The sequence below is a fragment of the Chelonia mydas genome, chromosome 26 (assembly GCF_015237465.2).
Source record: "Chelonia mydas isolate rCheMyd1 chromosome 26, rCheMyd1.pri.v2, whole genome shotgun sequence".
In the NCBI taxonomy this organism is placed as follows: Eukaryota; Metazoa; Chordata; order Testudines; family Cheloniidae; genus Chelonia; species Chelonia mydas.
In genome coordinates this window covers 8,980,901-9,002,545 of record NC_057859.1, presented here as the reverse complement: position 1 = coordinate 9,002,545, position 21,645 = coordinate 8,980,901, and the positions used below count along the sequence as shown (strand labels likewise).

Below are 21,645 nucleotides of genomic sequence, written 5' to 3'. Positions count from 1 at the left end.
AGCCCATGATATATAACTTGGTACATTTTCAGATTTAAAAATGAGAACCCCGCCTTTCAAGCTGACCAATATTGTTTCATTGTTTCCTTGCATTCCCCCCGCCCCCCGTCTGTCTCCTCCTGTTCTCTTGTTTTGTACTTTGATTGCAAGCTTTTTGAAGCAGGGACTGTCTTCTTGTTCCATGTTTTCACAATACCGAGCATAATGGGCCATTGATCTTAGAGTCTCTCGGCACTACGATAGTACAAATATTAAACAAATAGCAGCATTCTGCCAATGCCAAGCAAATTTCTGATAGGACATTCCTAGTTGCTCTGCCTGAGAGGAAATGAGTGAGAGTAGGGCTACATGGTTCTTAACTTTAATCTGCATGCGCACTACAGAGGTCAGAAACAGGAAGCTTTCACACTGCAGAATTCTTCAGTATTGTTCCACTATTGCGTAACCAGGGAAGGGAAGTTAATGATGCAGGTAAAAGACCAGCAGGTAGGGTCCTGCTACCAAGCCAGTGGCTTCTGCTCATGTCTTCAGCTGGGGAGTAGCTTCTGCCTCCTCTCTATCGATCTCCCCCTCTCCTGCCAAAAACAAGAGATGGGGATGGGGGTAGGAAATAGTTTGCACTTGGACTTGAAATGCTGAAGGTAGAACAAGTTAGATTTCACTTTATTGTCCCTTTTGGGGGCTGACCCTGGGAGAACTCCAGGTGTGGAGATCCCACCAAAGTCCATCATTGCAACGGCAATTCAATGCATGGAGGGCTTGCAGAATTGGACCCATCTTCTGCAAAACTTTCTAAGCCCACTGTACATTTCTCTCTCCTTCTACGACCACAGAGCACCCAAGGTTTGGATGTTGGTCTGAGACTCGTCCACACCCACAGCATATGTGACTTGCTCTGGGGCCAAGCGCACTCCACTCCCATTGACCTCAGTGAGAAAGAAAACGGACACTGACATCAGCAGAGCTTGTGGTTGCTCAGCACCCCTTGTCTGAGGCATTTATCTCCCTGATCTGTCTATTTCTGGGTCTGCAAAACTGGGTTGGCAACATCACAAGAGCAGCCTTTGATGTAGAGTTTTGGCTTCCAGTCAAGGTGGAACCGGGAAAGTCTGGGGTGCATGAGAAATAACAAGGGGAAAGAAAATGTCTTTGAAGTTCAAAGAATAAGTTTATTTCAGGAATGGTTGGGATTTGTGTGTGTGTGTGGCACTTCTGGACAGGTTAGACGCCTGAGATACAATAAATCTTGTGAGATAACCTGTTACCATGAGACTTGAGATTCTGATAAAGTAAGAATCTAGGCAATGATCAATCTCCCACTGAAGTCAATGGGAACCTTTCAGTAGGCTTTGGATCAGGCTCTTGGACTTTTAGGTAGGTGTTAAACTAGACCGAACCCTGAACCTAATGCACGTTGCCCACCACTGTTTCCCGTATTAATTCGTCATTTCTAATCAGTTAAACAGACACTGGCCGGGAGCTGGCCACAGTGCCCAGGCCCAGCCCTGTCGCCAGCAGCTCCCTGAGGGAGAGCGGGCGGCCAGCGGTTGAGATGGGGGGCGGGGAGGTGGGATGTGGCTGGCGAGAGACTCAGGCTGAGGGGCAGGCTCAGGAGCAGCTGGGGTCGGGAAAGGAGTCTCTCCTAACTCGTGTCCGACTAAAGCGGGGGCCCTGGCTGGGTCTCTGAACTGATTGGCCAGGGTGTCCTCGGGGATTCATGTCTCCCCTATGCTGTGAACATGCAAGGTGCTGCCCATGCTACCTCTCCCACTCCTGGTCTCCAGGCAAACTTTGGACCAGGCTTGTCTGTGATGGGCCTTTGATGTTATGGATTACGTGGGTGAGATGATAACTTTGATTGGACTGACTTCTGTTGGGGAGAGAGCCAAGTTACACAGAGCCCTTCTTCGGGTCCAATATTTAGCATTTTATATTTTCGAAGCATAGCGTTGTGGTTGGCCTGGGAGTGGGAGCTTCTGTATTTCATTCCAGGCCCTGCCACTGGTTTGTGGTATGTAGGCAAACTTAATCTCTGTGCTTCAGTTTCTTCATTTTACTACAGAAAACTATGACTGATGAGGTTTAGATGTTAAGGGTGTATTACTTCTCAAAATCCTCAAAGAGCTTTAGAGAAACACCAGTATTAAACAGGTTTCAGAGTAGCAGCCTTGTTAGTCTGTGTCCGCAAAAAGAACAGGAGTACCTGTGGCACCTTAGAGACTAACAAATTTATTTGAGTACAAGCTTTCGTGGGCTACAGCCCACTTCATCGGATGCATGCAGTGGAAAATACAGTAGGACGATTTTATATACACAGAGAACATGAAACAATGGGTGTTACCATGCACACTATAACGACAGTGATCAGGTAAGGTGAGCTGTTACCAGCAGGAGAGAAAAAAAACCTTTTGTAGTGATGATCAAGATGGGCCATTTCCAGCAGTTGATAGGAATGTCTGAGGAGCAGTGGGGCAGGGGGAAAATAATCATGGGGAAATAGTTTTACTTTGTGTAATGACCCATCCACTCCCAGTCTTTATTCAAGCCTAAGTTAATTGTACCCAGTTTGCAAATTAATTCCAATTCAGCAGTCTCTCATTGGAGTCTGTTTTTGAAGTTTTTTTGTTGTAATATTGTGACTTTTAGGTCTGTAATTGAGTGACCAGAGAGATTGAAGTGTTCTCCGACTGGTTTTTGAATGTTATAATTCTTGACTTCTGATTTGTGTCCATTTATTCTTTTACGTAGAGACTGTCCAGTTTGACCAATGTACATTGCAGAGGGGCAGTGCTGGCACGTGATGGCATATATCCCATTGGTAGATGTGCAGGTGAACGAGGCTCTCATAGTGTGGCTGATGTGATTCGGCCCTACGATGGTGTCCCCTGAATAGATATGTGGACACAGTTGGTAACGGGCCTTGTTGCAAGGATAGGTTCCTGGGTTAGTGTTTTTGTTGTGTGGTGTGTGGTTGCTGCTGAGTATTTGCTTCAGGTTGGGGGGCTGTCTGTAAGCAAGGACTGGCCTGTCTCCCAAGATTTGTGAGAGTGATGGGTCGTCCACCAGGATAGGTTGTAGATCTTTGATGATGCGTTGGAGAGGTTTTAGTTGGGGGCTGAAGGTGATGGCTAGTGGCGTTCTGTTGTTTTCTTGGTTGGGCCTGTCCTGTAGTAGGTAACTTCTGGGTACTCTTCTGGCTCTGTCAATCTGTTTCTTCACTTCAGCAGGTGGGTATTGTAGTTGTAAGAACGCTTGATAGAGATCTTGTCGGTGTTTGTCTCTGCCTGAGGGGTTGGAGCAAATGTGGTTGTATCGTAGAGCTTGGCTGTAGACGATGGATCGTGTGGTGTGGTCTGGATGAAAGCTGGAGGCATGTAGGTAAGTGTAGCGGTCAGTAGGTTTCTGGTATACGGTGGTGTTTATGTGAACATCGCTTATTAGCACTGTAGTGTCCAGGAAGTGGATCTCTTGTGTGGACTGGTCCAGACTGAGGTTGATGGTGGGATGGAAATTGTTGAAATCATGATGGAATTCCTCAAGGGCTTCTTTTCCATGGGTCCAGATGATGAAGATGTCATCAATGTAGCGCAAGTAGAGTAGGGGCGTTAGGGGACGAGAGCTGAGGAAGCGTTGTTCTAAGTCAGCCATAAAAATGTTGGTATACTGAGGGGCCATGCGGGTACCCATAGCAGTACTGCTGATTTGAAGGTATACATTGTCCCCAAACGTGAAATGGTTCTGGGTGAGGACAAAGTCACAAAGTTCAGCCACCAGGTTTTCCATGACAGTATCGGGGATACTATTCCTGATGGCTTGTAGTCCATCTTTGTGTGGAATGTTGGTGTAAAGGGCTTCTACATCCACAGTGGCCAGGATGGTGTTTTCAGGAAGATCACCGATGGATTGTAATTTCCTCAGGAAGTCAGTGGTGTCTCGGAGATAGCTAGGAGTGCTGGTAGCGTAGGGTGTGAGGAGGGAGTCTACATAGCCAGACAATCCTGCTGTCAGGGTGCCAATGCCTGCGATGACGGGGCATCCAGGATTTCCAGGTTTATGGATCTTGGGTAGCAGATAGAATACCCCTGCTCTGGGTTCTGGTGGGGGGAGGTGTCTGTGCAGATTTGCTCTTGTGCTTTTTTCAGGGAGTTTCTTGAGGAGATGGTGTAGTTTCTTTTGGTAACCCTCAGTGGGATCAGAGGGTAATGGCTTGTAGAAAGTGGTGTTGGAGAGCTGCCTAGCAGCCTCTTGTTCATATTCCAACCTATTCATGATGACGACAGCACCTCCTTTGTCAGCCTTTTTGACTATGATGTCAGAGTTGTTTCTGAGGCTGTGGATGGCATTGTGTTCTGCACAGCTGAGGTTATGGAGCAAGTGATGCTGCTTTTCCACAATTTCAGCCCTTGCACGTTGGCGGAAGCACTCTATGTAGAAGTTCAGTCTGTTGGTTCGACCTTCAGGAGGAGTCCACCCAGAATCCTTCTTTTTGTAGTGTTGGTAGGAAGGTCTCTGTGGGTTAGTATGCTGTTCAGAAGTGTGTTGGAAATATTAAACAGACACTTCTAAGTGACATCACCATCATTTGGGATGTTGCTAGGTCTAGGCTAGAATTTTTCAGAAGGGCTCCTGATACGCAGTTGGGGACAGATTTTTCAAAAGAGCTCAGTTCCTATTTTAGGTACCTAAATAATTGGTCGGATTTTCAGAAGAGCTCAGGATAGAGGCCTAACTCCCACTGGAAGTCAGTGGGACATAGTGCCTAACTCACTTAGGTACTTTTGAAAATCCCACTAGGTGCTTCTCTGCATCTTCAGGTAGCTAAATACCTTTGTAGTTCTGACTTTTAAGCTGCAACATTCAGTCTGACCCAGAGTTTGGGCGAGTGGAGTTTTGGTTCAGTCCAGTATAAAGAGAGGGGCACTTTGGGTCCTGATCTGAATTTGGATTTCAAATATTTCCCACGTTTTAGCATGTTGGTGTAAGGGAGGAAGACTGGTTGTAGTTAAGCCACTGAACTGGGCCGCAGGAGATCTAGGATCAAGTCCAGGTTATGCACCAGATTTCCTGTGTGACCTCAGGCAATCATTTAATCTTCCTTTGCCTCAATTTACCCATTGGAAAAACGGGGACAATAATACTCCCTTTCTCCCCACCTATGTCTGTTTAGATTGTAAGCTCTTGTCCCTTCCTATCAGACTAACGAATGGGGCCTCAATCTTGCATAGTCTGTATAAACTGCTTTAATATATATCATAAATAACAATAGCCTGAATCAAAATCCCAGCCTAATCTACATATACATACTCAGACACGCACATACGTTCAGGAACCCCCAAAAGGTTCTGCAGCAAACTATACCCACCGTTAGTCATGCAGTAGGTCAAAGGCAGGTGGCCAAGAACTGATGAGGATTTAAATAAGTTGGGTCTGTGGAGTTTAGATTTGTGCCAGATCTATAGATGCCCATCAACTATAGAAAGTACATTAAAGCCTCAATGTCAAAAGATCCTCCTCCACGCAGGCTGACAAGATAGTAATGAAATGACTCCAGCCATTTCACTCCAATTGCTAATTTATTCATAGCTTACTAGCAAACCAAAAATAAATAAATTAAAACCCAAGGTCTGTGTTAAATAGTCCTTTCAACTCCCCCATGCAATTCTGATGCCTACCGGTTTTATTTGCAACCTTTTGGATATATATCATGTGTCTCTCTCAGCTTTGGTGAGTCCAAACTGACTCAAGAGGAACACTGTTCTAAATCATTCCAGCAGAGCTGCTACTTAACATAAGTTCTGTGTCCGGCATGACATGGTAAATTCTGGTTTCTCCCCATTCCTCCAAAAGTTTCCTAGCATTTAATCCAGTCTATATGTCCCTCACCCCCATAGAAGCGAAGTACCTGCCATGAGTTAAAAGGTGGCAACATTATTATTAAAGAGCAACGAAGAACAGGCCCTGTTATTCTAGGGACTGCACAAACACAGAGTAGCAGACAGTTCCTTCCCCTTCCTTCTATGCCACTAAGGCTGGTCTGCACTAGAATAAAGTTTGTCCAGTATAAATGTGTAGGTTAGGGGTGTGATTTTTTAAAAAATATAATTATACTAGTACAACCCCTAATGTGGACATAGCTATATCATTATAAAGGTGCACTATACCATTATGCCACTTTCCAGAGTGGAATAAGCTATACTGGTATAAATACATTTATACTGGCATATGTGTCCATGCTAGGATGGGGGTTCCTATTTAACTGCATCACGACCTTTTCAAGAGAAACAATGACAACAACAAAACAGATACGGGAGTGAAGGGGAAGAAATGACAGGCAAGGGTGGGATGCATAAAAAAAGTCTAGGAGGTTGCCAGGATGGAACAGTATGAATGTATGTATGCGGTAGATGCTGGTTTTCTAGGATGGATAGCTATTTATTCCACTTCAATTCTAGTTAATAGAAGAACCCCATTTCCACAGCAATGCTGATGCTCAGGGAAATATGATGAGTCCCTCATATGCCCATGAAGCTGAGTGAGGTCAATGTTAAACAAATTCACTGCTGGTGTGAATGGGCACAGCTCATTCGAGGGCACAAGCTAGTGGTGGATTCACCACCAATTAACCATGGAATAGGATTTGAACTTGACGAATGCTGGTAGCAGGGTCAGCTGGAAGCGTGTTTAGCCCTGCATGGAAGGAGCAGTCCAGTAGTCAGCAGCAGGTGCTAAGCGAGCAGTTCATACACATGTCAAGCTGTGAAAGAGGGTCTGAAACCTGCTGATGGGTGTATGAATCGAAGGAGCTCTGAACCTCATGGTGCAGCGCAGAACTCTGCAGGTTCGGTCCAAGGTATAGGTAGGAAGGGGTGATATAGAAGTAAAGGAAGAAACATGAGCATTAATGTTAGCCAACACAAGTGCTAATCAAGACACAATAGAGCAAGGTTAGAGGGCATCAAGGATGGCATGCCCTGTCGTGACGCTGCATTGGAGCATTAGTTGGTCAATTCCTCTAAGATGGCTGTAGAGCAGTGGACCGGGATGCGGGCGTTTTGGGTCCTGTTCCCAGCTCTGCTGCTGAGTGAGCTTGGTCAGGTCACTTCACCTCTCTGCTCCAGCTTCCCCATCTGTCAAACGGGGATGATGATACTGCCCTCCTTTGTAAAGTGCCGCGAGATCCATTGATGAAAAATATGAGATAAGAGGTAGGTGGTATTATGATTATTGCTGGTTCAGGTCAGTCCCTCACTGTCATTTTTAAGGTATGAGGTTGGGTTTTTATGTTCAGTTCACATTGAGGGTTTTGTTTTTATCATTTGTAAATCTTGCCACCAGTTCCCGGACTATAATGCAGCCTTCCTTGAAGTTTCAAAGTTTTCCTTTTGAATCAAGGGTGAAGCTGGATAGCTTAGGAAGCCATTCCAGGTGCCACCCGGTTCAGGATTCTATAGCAAAACTTTGCTTAAAAACTCAAGAGCATTTCTAAGGCCTCTCTCTTGTCTTGAGATTGGGTAGAAATGCTAATTTTGAAAGGAGACGAGCAGTTGATTGTTCACCTCAAGCTACAATCCATTCTGCGTGTTGGCTCCACTTGTTTCAATAGAGGCAAATTCTGGATGTGACACACTTATGATCAATTATAGTCCACTGCACTGCTTTTTAAATCTAAACGTGTTACTTATTAAAAATGACAGAGATTATGGAGTGAGACTCCGATCCAGCAAAGAACATTCAAGCATATGCTTAACTTTCACCCAATATTCCAGTCTCATGATTTACATCTACTCTCTGCGTACTCTGTGTAGGGAACAAACACCATTACTGAATCAATAACACACACCTGGAGGACTAGAATGGGAACCCTGAGCCCTCATTTCTCAAACCAGTCATTAAGCACTTGAATGAAAGGAGATCTTACTTATTTGATCTTACTTATTTGGTATTAGTCCCTTAATTTCCGTGGGAACCAGCCACTAGAGAGTGATGTTGCATAGGCCAGCACATAAAGCCAATGCATTAGTATGCATGTATGCATATAGAGTGAAATAGGAGTTAAATGAGACTTGTGATACATAGGCCTGATCTGGCCCTCTGCAGAAGGGTGAATTTCACCTGGTAAAGCTTCCTGATTCTGGAGGCCACTCTATGCTGGCCCTGGCATGAGTTAGAGCAGCCTCGAGTTTGCTCTTACTTGCCCCACTGGCCTCGGGTCCCCATCACTGCAGCGTAGCTCTGCCATGTCCTGTCTCCACCTTTGACACTTCTCTTCTTCAGTGAATATGGAAAGGGTGGTAGCTGGTATCGGAAACAGTCGTTCCAACATCTCCCCCTGCCACCAGGGGAGTTTTCTGGCCATTTGAAGCCAAAATCTGGCCCCTTTGTGCTGATTGAGTGGGGGAAGGAGTTGGATCAAAAGTGAGAAAGTGGCTGTGAATTTAGCATAAATCTGTATAAGATCTTTGAACTATATGGCCCTGATCTGTACTGAAATAACCTCATTACAAAGGATGTAATTAAAATAGTTTAGCCACACAGAAACCGTCCATTCAGACTAAAGCCTGAAGCTTTGTGTTCATTCTCGGGTGCGTGCTGCTGGGTGTGCGCATGTTCTCGCACGTGCACTGGATTTGGCCTGCGAGACACTAGCAAGCGTTTCATTGCACATCTGATAAATGCAATCACAAGAATATTGCTTTTGATTTCTGTAATGATGAAAGCTAAAATGAATTTAAAAGTTTAACCTTCATTATTTTCTTTGTTTTCTTATGACAATATTGATATTAATTGAGATTAGGGAGCTATTTTTAGGTTTGTAAAAAAAAAATAATCTCATTACTTACTGGCACTGAATTCAATTGCCTCTTTGAAAAGCTTTTATTTTTTACTTACAACCTATTATACATTCATATACTTCTTGTCCCTAATAAACTATTAGGCTGTTCTATGCTAGGATTTCTCCCATGCCATTTGGTGCAGGCTATACTTACTCATAAATGTACGAAGATGTAATAGCTGAGATGATAAAATCCAGTGATTAAAATTAAAAAAAAAAGTCCAAGCAAGGGGAAGTCAGCTGTGGAATACCCACATTGGCAGTATTAGAGAATTTTAAAGACAGTAAAGATGGAAAAATGAAGATCCTGGCAACCAGAAAGCCCACAATGCACTTCACAGACTACGTGTGTGTATATAATATATATATATCAGCATACTTTGTTCTTTGGGTGAAATTCACCCCCATGCAAAGGCACAAAACCAGGACTATGAAGCACTTAAGTTCTATTTGGTGGGTGCACAGGGGTGAATTACACTTGTATACCATATTCCATCCAAGGATCTTGAAGCACTTGGCAAGTGTTAATTAATTAAGCCTTGCAATGTGCCTGTGAATCGTTATCCCAATTTTCCCTTCTGCTCATCTAGCAATTCCAGCCTCTGGGCCCTATTCAAAGCCTTCCCCCAACCCTCCTCCCTCTCCTCCTCTGCCCTGTTCAAAACTTTTTTTCCCCACTGCTCTTTTTCTTGCCAATCTGTTTCATACTGCCGCCCATCATTGTAACGACTGAGCATGTACCACTAGCAATAGTGATGTATCTGGCCCTTTTCCTTTCCGGGGTCAAAACTCTGCTTGGGTAGGGCTTTGGAGTGTCTTCTGGGTTAGCTGTTAAGGGTTTGGGGAGCGGGTGTTGGTACTGTGAATTTCACTTGTGGTGAGAAGGCTTTCTGGTGGCTTTGTGGTGAGAAGGCTTTCTGAAAGAGGATGGTCAGACTCTGGATTGGCCTGATCTCCTCTGGAAGACGGTTCGATAGGAATGGTGATTCCTCACTCGGAAATGCTTTGTCCTCTGCTCTCACACTCTTTGTCCTGAGCTATCTCCGGGCCTGTTCCCATAAAATCATCATGGGTAAAGTCTGCTGATAGTACTAAGATTGGGGGAATAGTAAGTAATTTAAAGGACAGGTCATTGATAGCAATTGGATCCCTTGGTGAGCTGGGCACAAGCAAACAAGATCTGCTTTAATACAGATAAATGTATACATACTTAGAGGACGACTCTATCCTGGGAGGGCAGTGACTTTGAAAAACACTGGGGGGCCATGGTGAATAACCAGCTACTTCACCGCTCCCCACTGCAGGGACCGGGGCCCACTCACTACTCTGACTCTCTGGAGATAGGAGTCTCCTGCTGCTTCTCCTTCACTTGTCTGCCCATGCTGCTTCAATTCTCTGGGCCCCTTCCCTGTGGCTCCAGCACCTTCACCCTCTTCTCAGGGCTTCCAGACAGCATGTCCCAGCAGCCCGCCAGGAGCTCCCCTTGCTCCCCAGTCCTTGCTAGCAACTGCCCTGTCCAACGTGCTACCTTCATGCAGCCCGCTAGGTACACAGTGCTCTCTCCCCGGTCCCTGCAGCTCTTCTTATATGGGCCTGTTCGGCCGGGATTGGCTGCTCCTCACAGCACCTTTCCTCCTGGCTGCTTCCCAGGCAGCCTCCCTCGGGCTCCATTAATCCTTTCCATGCCAATGTGGGGCAGATGCCCTATCATCGAAAAGCTGAGGGAGTATCAACTGAGAGAGCTGGGTCATATTAGACGACAAGATGTGGGATATGGTGGCCAGAGGGTACAAGAACTAGTAGTTATGGGAGAAAGACCACGAGGAAGACCTAGAAAAACGTGGTTTGAAGGAAGATTTGAAGACAGTTGATGTTGGCTTGAAAGACATACTTGACAAGAATGCGTGGGGAAGAAGAACAAGAGCTGCCAACCCTAATTTACAGGACAAGGCAAAGACAAAGTGCTAGTTGTCAGTTCCACCAGATAGAAACCCTACAGCCTTGATTCTAGCTTGTATCATGTAAACCAGAAGTGATTCCAGTGTGGTCAATAGTTACCCTGGTTGTAAAACCGGTATGGAAATAGAATCAGATTGCAAGAGTTGGGGCTTGTCTGCATAAGAAAGGTAATTCGGGGTAACTAAGGGTGAGCTTTTAAACTGGTTTTTAGTCAAACAGGTGCAAAAGGCTGTGTGAACATTCTTACTGAACCTTAATGCAGACTCATGTTGGTTTAGTTAAATGGATTAAGAGCAGATTTAAGCTAAACCAAATAAGTCACTCTTAAACCATGTCCTACACAGGGAACTTGCACCAGTTTAACAAAATTGTTTTTCAAGCCTGTGTCGTAGACAAGGCCTTAGGGGAAGGTTTAAGCTAAAACAAAATAAGGCCTGGTCTTCACATAAAACTTAAATCAATGTAACTGTGACATTCGGGGTGGGGGGGTGGAGGGTGAAAAATCACATCCCTGAGTGCTGTAGTTATGCCAACCTAACTTCTGAAGTACATGTGGCTAGGAAGAATGCTTCCCTTGAGCTAGCTGCCATCACTCGGGGAGGCGATGTTCCTACTGTGACAGAAAACCCCCCATACACTATGGCTGCATCTACAACATGGGGTTACGCTGGTATAGCTTTAGTCCCAATAGTGTAGACATGGACAAGGCCACTCTTAAACTGAAATAGGTGTGTCTAGATCAAGGTTTTTACTGACTGAAATAAACTCATTTTACTAAATCTGTGCAAATCAGTGTCATAGACAAGCCGTTAGTGACATTTGTGAATCTGTTCTATCACCAGTGGAAATCACATCGTACAGATGCTAAATCTAGACTGTCAGCTCTTTGGGATTGGGATTGTCTTTGTGTTCAGTATTTGTACAGATCTTAGCACAATGGGGTCCTGGTCTGTGACTCAGACCCTTAGGCACGACCACAATATAAATGATAAATTATAATAATAAATATATCCTCACATGAAGTAATTAATTTAAAACTTCTCAAAACTTCTCAAACGTCGCAAAAATGTTCTTGGTTTTGGTTTGTCTCTACAAAATATTCGAACCCATCTCTCTTATGGAGATTACTTTTTGAATATTTATAATCTCATATTACTCACGTTACATTTGTCACAATCTAGCTCTTGGGGTCTGGCCCATCTTTTTTGTTCAGTGTTTGCACAATGGGGTCCTAGTCTATGAGTGAGGCTGCTAGGTGCTACCATAATGCACCTAATGAATAATGTACAGACATAGAACGTTGGGGTTCTGGTCTGGGACAACAGCTCCTAGGCACACAACCACTGTCCAAATAATAAAGAATAACAATAAAATAATAAAATCACTTTCCAAAACTTAGAGTGAAATTCACTCCTATATAGAGGGTCCCAGGCCTATAGACCACAGAAGTTCTCAAAATAGACCTCAAGTTGTGAATAACCTTTTCATTGACCTTCTGCATGGGAGTGAATTTCATCCTACATTTTAAAAGTGTAGCAGTTTTAATATAGAAATGTGTTTCATTAAATATCCATCTCTTTTTTCAGTTTAATAAGCTGGTTATTTCTCTTGATCTTTGTCACATAATTTGAAAAATTAGTGCTGCAATAAATAGGTTTTGATCTTTGATTTGGTACCAGTGATTTCATTCTATGCAAAAATCTTTGCCGATGCAGCATTGAGGCTGAGAGTTCAATTAATTGCACAAAGGTCTTGATGTACAGAATTAATGTTACACCAGTCATCCAAACTTTGACCCCAGTTCAGTAAAGCATTATGCACTATGCCTGTTCAGAAAAGTATTTAAGCATCTGTTTAACTTTAAGCACATGCTTAAGTGCTTTGCTGAATAGATATGGACTGCTGAGTCAGAGACATGGGCATATGAGAGTCTTTGACTAGTGTTAGGTACCACATAATGAATGTGACTTCATGTTGAAGTTCCAAAAAATGAATAAAGCTGCTGCTATTTTTTAAGCTATTTACAGCTATCTCTGTCCTCATCAGCATACCCTATCACCAAAGGGATCATGTGGCATGTATAGGATAGTGACAGGTCTGTATTGCAGCAAATACAATTTGCTAGAAGGTCTATGGAGCTTTTTTGGGTCAGCAGCTCTGGAAGCAAATTTTGACTGGATCGGGCCCTTTCTGTCATTCAAGCACAAGAAGAGTTGTTTGTGTTGGAACAGAAATATGTGAACTCTTTTGTGTGTGTGTGTGTGTGTGTGTGTGTGTGTGTGTGTGCGCGCGCGTGTGTTTTGCTCTGCCAATTGCTCAGTTTGCTGGGAAACTCTCATACATTAATTTAGACAGACGGGGACTGATTTCCAGCCTGTTCTTAGCCAGGTGTCCTTTGCAGGCGCAGTCAGCTACTTAGTGTAGACAGAAAACTGACCTCTGAATTGCGCCCCCAATTATGATTTGTGCCAGTAAGTTCCAGGTGCATTGAGGGAGGATTTGCAGAGATTACTGCAACTTTGCTAATTTCAATGGGGGCATACATCTGGGCAGAACTCTGTTTATAATCTGGTTTTGTGTGTGTGTGTGTTTATGATCTGTGTATGCATCAATAGAGTTAACCCATATTTGTAAAATAAATTGGTGTCCAATAGTATTTCTCGCTGTTTAGTGTAATGAAAGATTCAAGGTCAAATTCTCCCTGTCACTCCAACGTAAAACCAGAGCGATTCCATTGGCTTCTGCTCCAAACTAACACCAGCATAACTGAGGGTAGAATCAGGGCCAGATTTATGAGCAGAGGACCCATGCAACCGCCGGGGGTGCCAGGTTCGGAGTGCTGTAAGGTATTCAACAGTTTAAGAAATGCGGGGCGGGGGGCGTTGAAGATGCTCCTCGCCTGGGGCACCATTTGATCTGTGGCCGGCTCTGGTTAGAATGTGGCCTCCTACATCATAATGCAATAGATGTGCACACGGGGCAAGATTGTGGAGAGCTGCAGAATGCCTACGTAAGCAGGCTTTATGCAGGTGTTATACCGACAGACCCCAGTCGTCAGCAGGCGCAATTGATCCTGGGACCTCTGGAGCTTAGTGCATGAGCCTCTATTGCATGAACTAAAAACCAACTGGCTCTTCCCTGAAGCTGTAGAGCAGACTCATTAACCTCTTTCTCTCACTCTCTAAGTGGTCTCGGTGCCACTAGAGGGGACAGAACACCACACCCTGGAGGGTGCCCCATACGGGAGGAAGGGGGACAAAATCCACCCTATGCTCCAACCTTGAGGGGTGCTGCAACTCCGAACGGGGTTAATGTCCGTCTGTGCTTCTCCCTGAGGCTCTCTGGAGGATCCAATGATCCTACCTCAGCTCCAGTGTTTTTGTCCATACTTGCCTACTCAGAGCACAATGGAACTCAGTTGCCCAGCTCAACAGGAGTGAGGGGGCCCATCTGTGAAGTCAGCCTGCCATCCAGGGCTACGATGAGCCATCCAGCATCGCAAGGCTTCGTGCAGGAGTGCTGCAAAGAGGCCAAGGTCACGTGAGGTGACTTGTGATTGTAACACTCTCTATAAATGAATTGCAGTTGTATGTCACTGAATTGGATAACTGTCCAGTTGGAATGGTCCCTGGATCCTAGTTATTTTGATTAAATATGTATCTGCCTAGATAACAACAAGGAAATGCATCGACACAGCCTGTCACCCCCAGGTCATTGGTTTGAATCCAGACTGCTGTGAACCCAGCCAAGGCTGGCCAGTGGCTTTTCAATGCTCTGTGTAACAATTATTTGGTGGTCCCAGTCCAGATCCTAGAAAACAGATGCGCACACATCACAAAACCACCGTCGTGACTGGCACGACTAAGCCACCTCAGTGACCAGCTTAGCAGAGGTGCCAAAAGTTAGAGATGTGCTGTGGACACTAAATTGTCTTCCCACTTCTCCCCACTCCACACCAGGAATAAAGCACATGGGCAGGACAGCATGGGAGAAGCTTGCATTGTTTCTGGCTATGCCGTACCTAGGATCTGGATAAATAGACAGGGCCATTCTCCAGATTGATCAATCTGGCACTTTAGTAAACACTAAATATTGGAGGCAAAAAAATGGATGCCTACAATATTGCACTGCTGAAGCGTTAGGAAATCTGGAGGCAGATTTTCAAGAGAGTTCAGCTCCCATTGAAGCATCAATATCAGAGGCGAGACATTCAGAATTGCAGAGGATGTTGCGTACATACTGGGGGGGGCTGAGCTCTTTTGCAGATCTGTCACTGCTTGTGGGTGATGAATACGGCTGGATGAAAATTTTCCATCGAAGCTTTTTCTGCCTCCCCCACTCCCACAATTCGTTGTGTTTTTCCTAAATGAAAATTTTCACGGAAAATTTTCACGGAAAATTTTTGTTTCATTTCAAATTTTCCAATTTTTTTAATGAAAAATCTTTTGTACATTCATTTATTTTACCAAAAACATAAGGAAATTTTGAAGGAAAAAATAGATATTTTCTCTGAATCTCCCAGGAAAAACAATTGGCATTTTTTTGACCAGGTGTAGTACTGAACACTTTAAAATGGGTCCTTATAAAAGCTGACCCTTTAAACATAGATACTTTGATAGTCAAGCCCCATTTCTTCTTTCTAGCCTGCTCTCTCTCCGATCTGGCCTTGGACTCAACCTGCGGCTCAGGAATTGAGCTGCTGCAGAGGTCGGTGGTGCAAATTTCACACCCCACCCCCCCGCCCCGCTCTTCATAGGCTTTGATGGACTTAAGCAGTGGTGCATATTGTGTGTGGAGGTAGAAGATCGTCATGCAAATTACAGAGCTAACCTATTGCATGAAATTGGTCACATTTCATATTAAATGTATGTAACGCATAGTTGATACTGGGTTAATAAGTGATTAATACATATGACAAGCGTGAGTTGTATATGTTATGCGGGATAATAATCATGTCAGATGCAGGTGTTATAGATGGTTGCAGACTCATTACAACCAACCTGTTGGACTCTGTAACAACTGATCAACTGCGTATTGAATAACAATAATACCTGGCTTTTATACAGCATTTTCGTCAGCAGATCTCAAAGTGCTTCATAAGCTTTCATGTACTTAGCCGACCTTGAGGAGGGAAGTGCCATTTTACAGATGAGGAACCGAGGCACAGAGGGGTTAAGTGACTTGCCCAAGGTCACACAGGAAGTCTGGGGAAGGGTGAAGGAATACAGGCTGGGTCTTCAAAATCCTAGGCTAGTGGCGTAACCACTGGACCATCATTCCTATTAATCGGTTATTAATCCTTTATAAATTATTTACAGATGTGCCCTTCATAAAAAGGGAAACCATTTAGTTAGTCTGAGCTTAGATGAAACTGAATGAGAACAGAGAAATAAAATGAAAAGGAGTACTTGTATCACCTTAGAGACTAACCAATTTATTTGAGCATAAGCTTTCGTGAGCTACAGCTCACTTCATCGGATGCATACTGTGGAAAGTATAGAAGATCTTTTTATACACACAAAGCATGAAAAAATGGGTGTTTACCACTACAAAAGGTTTTCTCTCCCCCCACCCCACTCTCCTGCTGGTAATAGCTTATGTAAAGTGATCACTCTCCTTACAATGTGTATGATAATCAAGTTGGGCCATTTCCAGCACAAATCCAGGTTTTCTCCCCCCCCCCTCCCCCCCCCCCCCCCCACAAACCCACTCTCCTGTTGGTAATAGCTTATCTAAAGTGATCACTCTCCTTACAATGTGTATGATAATCAAGTTGGGCCATTTCCAGCACAAATCCAGGTTTTCTTCCCCCCCCCCACAAACCCACTCTCCTGTTGGTAATAGCTTATCTAAAGTGATCACTCTCCTTACAATGTGTATGATAATCAAGTTGGGCCATTTCCAGCACAAATCCAGGTTTTCTCCCCCCCCCCGCAACACAAACCCACTCTCCTGTTGGTAATAGTTTATCTAAAGTGATCACTCTCCTTACAATGTGTATGATAATCAAGGTTGGGCCATTTCCAGCACAAATCCAGGGTTTAACAAATAAAATGTTCTTGGAGCTGCAGTGAGAGTACCAGTAAAATGCTTCCTTAGCAGGAAAAAAGCATGACCATTACACTCAGCCAACCAAACACAAGTAAGGAGTATTAAATTGTCATGATCAAAATCTCATTGGCTTCTCAAGGGATGAAGGCAGGACCCTGTCATCTTGCCGCCTCTGGATGAAATTATCTCCTGTGCAGAGGTCCAAAGCAAGGCTTTTTTATACCTCTTAAGCCTGGTTTTGAGGGCTTAAGTGCCTCAGTGGCCTTGTACTGTCCCCCTGCATAGGGGTGGATTCTCACCCATTCTTACAAATTAACCCTTTCATGGATGTCACACTGTGGTGAAGTATTTACCAAGCTTCTGGCCAGCGAGTTGCTGCGGTGGTCATTATTATGCCACCATCCCCATTATCTAAAATAAAAATAGTTCCTATTCGGGGAGAAATCAGCCAGAAAAGGAGTGTGAAACTGCTCCCTCTGTGGCTTGTCAAATGGGCTGAGTTACAACATTATAAACATGTTTAGTAAATCTTGTCTTGATTTAAAAATTGACATGGCTGGCATTCCCAAATGCCAGCACTTATATTTTTCTCCTTGGAAACATAAATGGCCATACATTAATGCACTAACCTAATATTGCCAGGCTTAGACATTTCCTCCTTTAATAACATTAGGAATAAAGACGAGTGACTTTTTAGCCTGTTGAATTGTTCCAAGGATGAAATGAATTGTAGGGCTTGAAATTTATTAACAATTGCCAGGTTTGAATTATTTTTATAGAGCTTGAGGCCCAATTAACTAACTCAAGGCTGATCTTCAATATAAATGATAACCTCCAACACAATTACTGTGCATGGGAGGAATGGAAAGTGGGTAAATGGCATATTATGTCTCGGCATCATTTTGAATTTAAAGGGTGAGATTTAATTTGAGAGGGAGTAGGGGTGTTTCATGAGCAGAAATGTTTTTTTTCTTAATACTTTTTTCAAATTGAATCCCCCCCCCTTTTTTAAAAAATGACTGTGATAAACAACAGGTGGCTTCCACAATGGTTTGTAACCAAATTGAGTTTTAACATCTTTTGGTGATTAGGGGGTCAGATCCTCAGCTGGTGTAAATTGGAAAGCTTCTCTGAAGCTCAATCTTTTAAGTTTGCTTAGAAGCCTGGGTCTCAGAAGATGAGGTTTCAATTGCCTGCTCTGCCACAGACTTCCTGTGTGACCTTGGTCATGTCACTAAGGGCTTGTCTACATGAGCGTTTAGTTCCAGGCAAGTTGGGATGTGAATCTATTCCTCTGCATGATGATTGTCTACATGGCCCTTGCTGATAAGCGTTAATAGTTCCTTCGAGAGCTCTGAAACTGGATTCGATCAGAGCACATTAACAGCTTGTTCATGTGAATCAGCAGGGTCCATGTGGACTGGTGGAGCGTGCCAGGGGAGTGCGGGGTAGGCATACACCCTCAGCTCAAGTGAACTAACTGTTTGTGCTTCAGTCCCCTGTGTGAACAATGGCTCTTTCCTGCCGAAAAGGGGTCATGGCATACATCCAAGCTTGTGAGGGTCTCATGTCATGGGGGTAAATAAATGCCTAAGATTATCTATTTGATAGCTGAAGCCTCAGGATTTAGCCAAATAAAAATATACCCTGGTACATAACTCGTGCCCAAATGACCCTTTGGGGGAATCCATTCCTTTAAATCCTCTCTGTTTTAATTTTTTGCAGCTACAGTGAAACCTGTCTTTATACCCTGCCAAGTGATTGCCAAAAAATAGCTGCTTGACAGAGGTGGAAACATACATACATCAGAATATCACTCAAGAATTTGATACTTTGGAATAGTTTTGAGACCGGAGCTAATTTAACGAGGGTGGCTTCTTGTGCAGGTTTCAGTATAATTCCTTCGGCTTTTGAATATCTCAGCTGCTTGTTTCCAGGCACAGTTTGGGTTTACCTGATTGGCTGAAGTTTTTAGAAAGGCATCAGAAGCATCTGTACTTGTGTGGGTTGCAATTTTCCAACCCATCCCTCTCACGTTTCTGCTGACTTCATCAAGTCAATCTCAAGCCAGCGACACTCTCCTGGTTGACACTTCTGAGTGGATAACATTCCTCAGAAATTTTACAGGGGAAAGGAGTGGGAAGGAGTAGGGAACAGAGCCCAGAGCGCCTCATAAACAAGATGAGTATCAGTCTAAAAATAAGTCTGATACCTAAATATCAGGTGATGGGCACATTCTAAATTCTGGCCAAGTTTTCTCTTATTTTTTTTATGAAATCGGAGCCTGAAGGTAGGCTCCTGCGCCCACATTTAAGCAAAGAGAGCCATTTTAAAATCAGGCAACTGTCTACTTAAAATGTTGGCTGCAGTATCGAAATGAAGGAAAGAAGCAGAGATGGTTATTTCAAGGGACATCCATTCTTTTAGTCCCTTTTGTATTCTTAATAGCATTGTAATGCTTTAAGAAGAAATATATATAATGGGGAACAAAGGTTTAGTTTCACACTGACTTCAGTTCTAGTCAGGTCTTTTTATCATGCCTGTCACCGTGATGTCTGACCCCCACAAAGGCAAGATTGCAACAGGAGCTCAGGAGAGCAGCTTGGCAGATGGTTGCAAGTATTTTTGTTAGTTTCTTTTCCTGTAAAAATTGTTAAAGAAAACCAGGTTTTTCAATTTTGTCAAACATTTTCTGTGAACATTTTGGGGTTGTGCTGAAAGAGTGAAACCCCCAAACTAAAACTTGGTTTTTGGCTAACAAAAAGGTTTCCTTTTAAAAGTGGAAATAAATCAGGGGTTGGTTGGTTGTTTTTATGTGTGGATAGGGTGTTTTACAAACACCTGAATATTTTTGTCCAAAGCAATTTGTTGTGGTGAAAATGTTTTGTTCTGACAAAATTCTAATTGTCAATGAAGAACTTAAGTTGGAAAAAAAAATGACCATCTCTGGTGCTGATTCATAGTTAACTAAAGGCGGATGGGTGCCTTTAGACCTTCCTTTCTAACGGATGAATGTGCATTTTTGCTACACCACACCAGCAGAGATTTTTTTAAAACAGTCTCCTGCCCAAAGGGCTGATAAGCTGATTCAGACTGTCTGAACTGGGTTCACATGATTGTCACTTAGATTTGACTTGGCTGAGTTCTGGTGGCACAAACTAAATGTATGAAGGTTATACATGTGACACAGTATCTGAAGAACTTGGATTTTCATGTGTTAGGAAGAGAAATAGTGAGAAATTGAGGTGCTCATAATGAGATTCCAGAAAGCTCTGGCAAATGCAACTGAAAAAGAGGTTATGTAGCTTGGGTATATTTTGAGGATATTCTTTCAAGCGATACAGTATTTTTAGAGGCTGTGGGTGTATTCCAAGGAGGCTGCATTGACTCATAATCACATTGATATTGTTGTGTGGGGGGAGGGATGGGGGATTGGTTAATCGCCCCTGTCCCGATTCAGTAAAGAAAAAGTGCCTCTTTATCCCCCATTATGTAGTTTTCAGTCAGAAAGATAGAGGAAGACATTGAGGGTCATAGTTTCAATAGGATCCAGTACAATTAATTAAGGTTTTTTTTTTTAATTAAATGTTTTGTGCGTCTAAAAATACTGGTTCATCTAAACCAAAACAGGTTCAGATCTGATTAATCTCCCGACACAAAAAACATGGGTGGGGGGAGGGAAGGTTCCAAATTGTGAAAACACTGAATTTTGACTTTTTAAAATGAAAAATTCATTTTTTTTTTCTGATTTTAAGCAACCTTTTGATTAAAAAATTTAAGCTAGTTAGACTGGGGGGGTTGAAATCAAAAGAATTTGACCCCAACTAAAAATATCTTTTTTTTTTTTTTGGTTTGTGGATATTTTTGAGATTTCTACTCTTCTTCCTAATTGGGGATGGGGGGGGGGAAATGGACTTTAGAAAATATTCCGGGGTTGTGAAAACCCATTTCCCACCCAACTCTTCCAAGCAGTGTCCACAGTAAGGACTGGAATTTCAGAAGAGTTCAGTTCCCATCGAGAGGCATCTAAGTAACAGCCAGATTTTGAAAGATGCTCAGAACCCAGATCATCGGAAAATGTTGCCACGCACTTGGACGTCTAAATGGTTTATTAGCCCTTTTGAAAATACAACCCCAAATAGGGGGCATTGAATGTTTGAAAACATGACCCTGAGCACTTTTGAAAATCCGGTTACGAGGGTTCGGTTAAGCTCCCTCACACGCGCTCTCTCTCACTTTCATACTGCCCCAGCCCATAGTATCCTGTTGCATTTTGTGTACAGTCAGGCCTTCAGAAGCTTGACCATATATTTTTTTTTGTACCTAGGCAATATTTTTCACTGCCCTTGAGGTGGAGAGGAATATACAGAAATATTAATAAAACAAAAAGACCTTGTCTAGTTTCTGGGGCACAGATGCCATCAAACAAACTCATACCGATATCCAGAGGAGGAGGGAGAGGAGGTCTGCAAACCCTTTTTATAAAAGATAAAATCATCGTTCCAAAATGAGTCTCTAGTTTGGTGTTCACAGACAGTAGATCCTAAATGACAAAGCAATGCAAGAACTGACCAGAGTAGCTTTTTTTTAAAAAAAAAAACTGGAAAAATATGACAGACTAGACAATGTGCCAGCTCAAATGTTTTAACTGACACGATTTTTAAATACAATTATGCCCTTAGCGTGGACAAGGAGAGTAATGTTTGCTGGTCTTGGTTAACCCAAGGAAGAACAGGGGCTTATCGTGATCAGCCGATATGTTTTCAGCATGACTACCTGTTGCTGTCTACACAAGGTGCTAA

The 21,645-nt window shown here is 43.3% G+C and overlaps 1 protein-coding gene across 8 annotated transcripts in view; it reads left to right on the top strand.

The window, feature by feature from the left end:
- LRRTM4 (leucine rich repeat transmembrane neuronal 4) overlaps positions 1–21,645 on the top strand; it is a 964,988-nt gene that overhangs the window by 541,420 nt on the left and 401,923 nt on the right. Inside the window, exon 1 of one of the 8 annotated variants that reach the window (XM_037886266.2) lies at positions 20,420–21,638. The exons of the other annotated variants lie outside the window; for them this stretch is intronic. The gene's annotated coding sequence lies outside the window, so the exon portion shown is untranslated. Of the gene's footprint in view, positions 1–20,419; positions 21,639–21,645 lie in introns of those variants that run through there. 8 annotated transcript variants of the gene reach the window in all.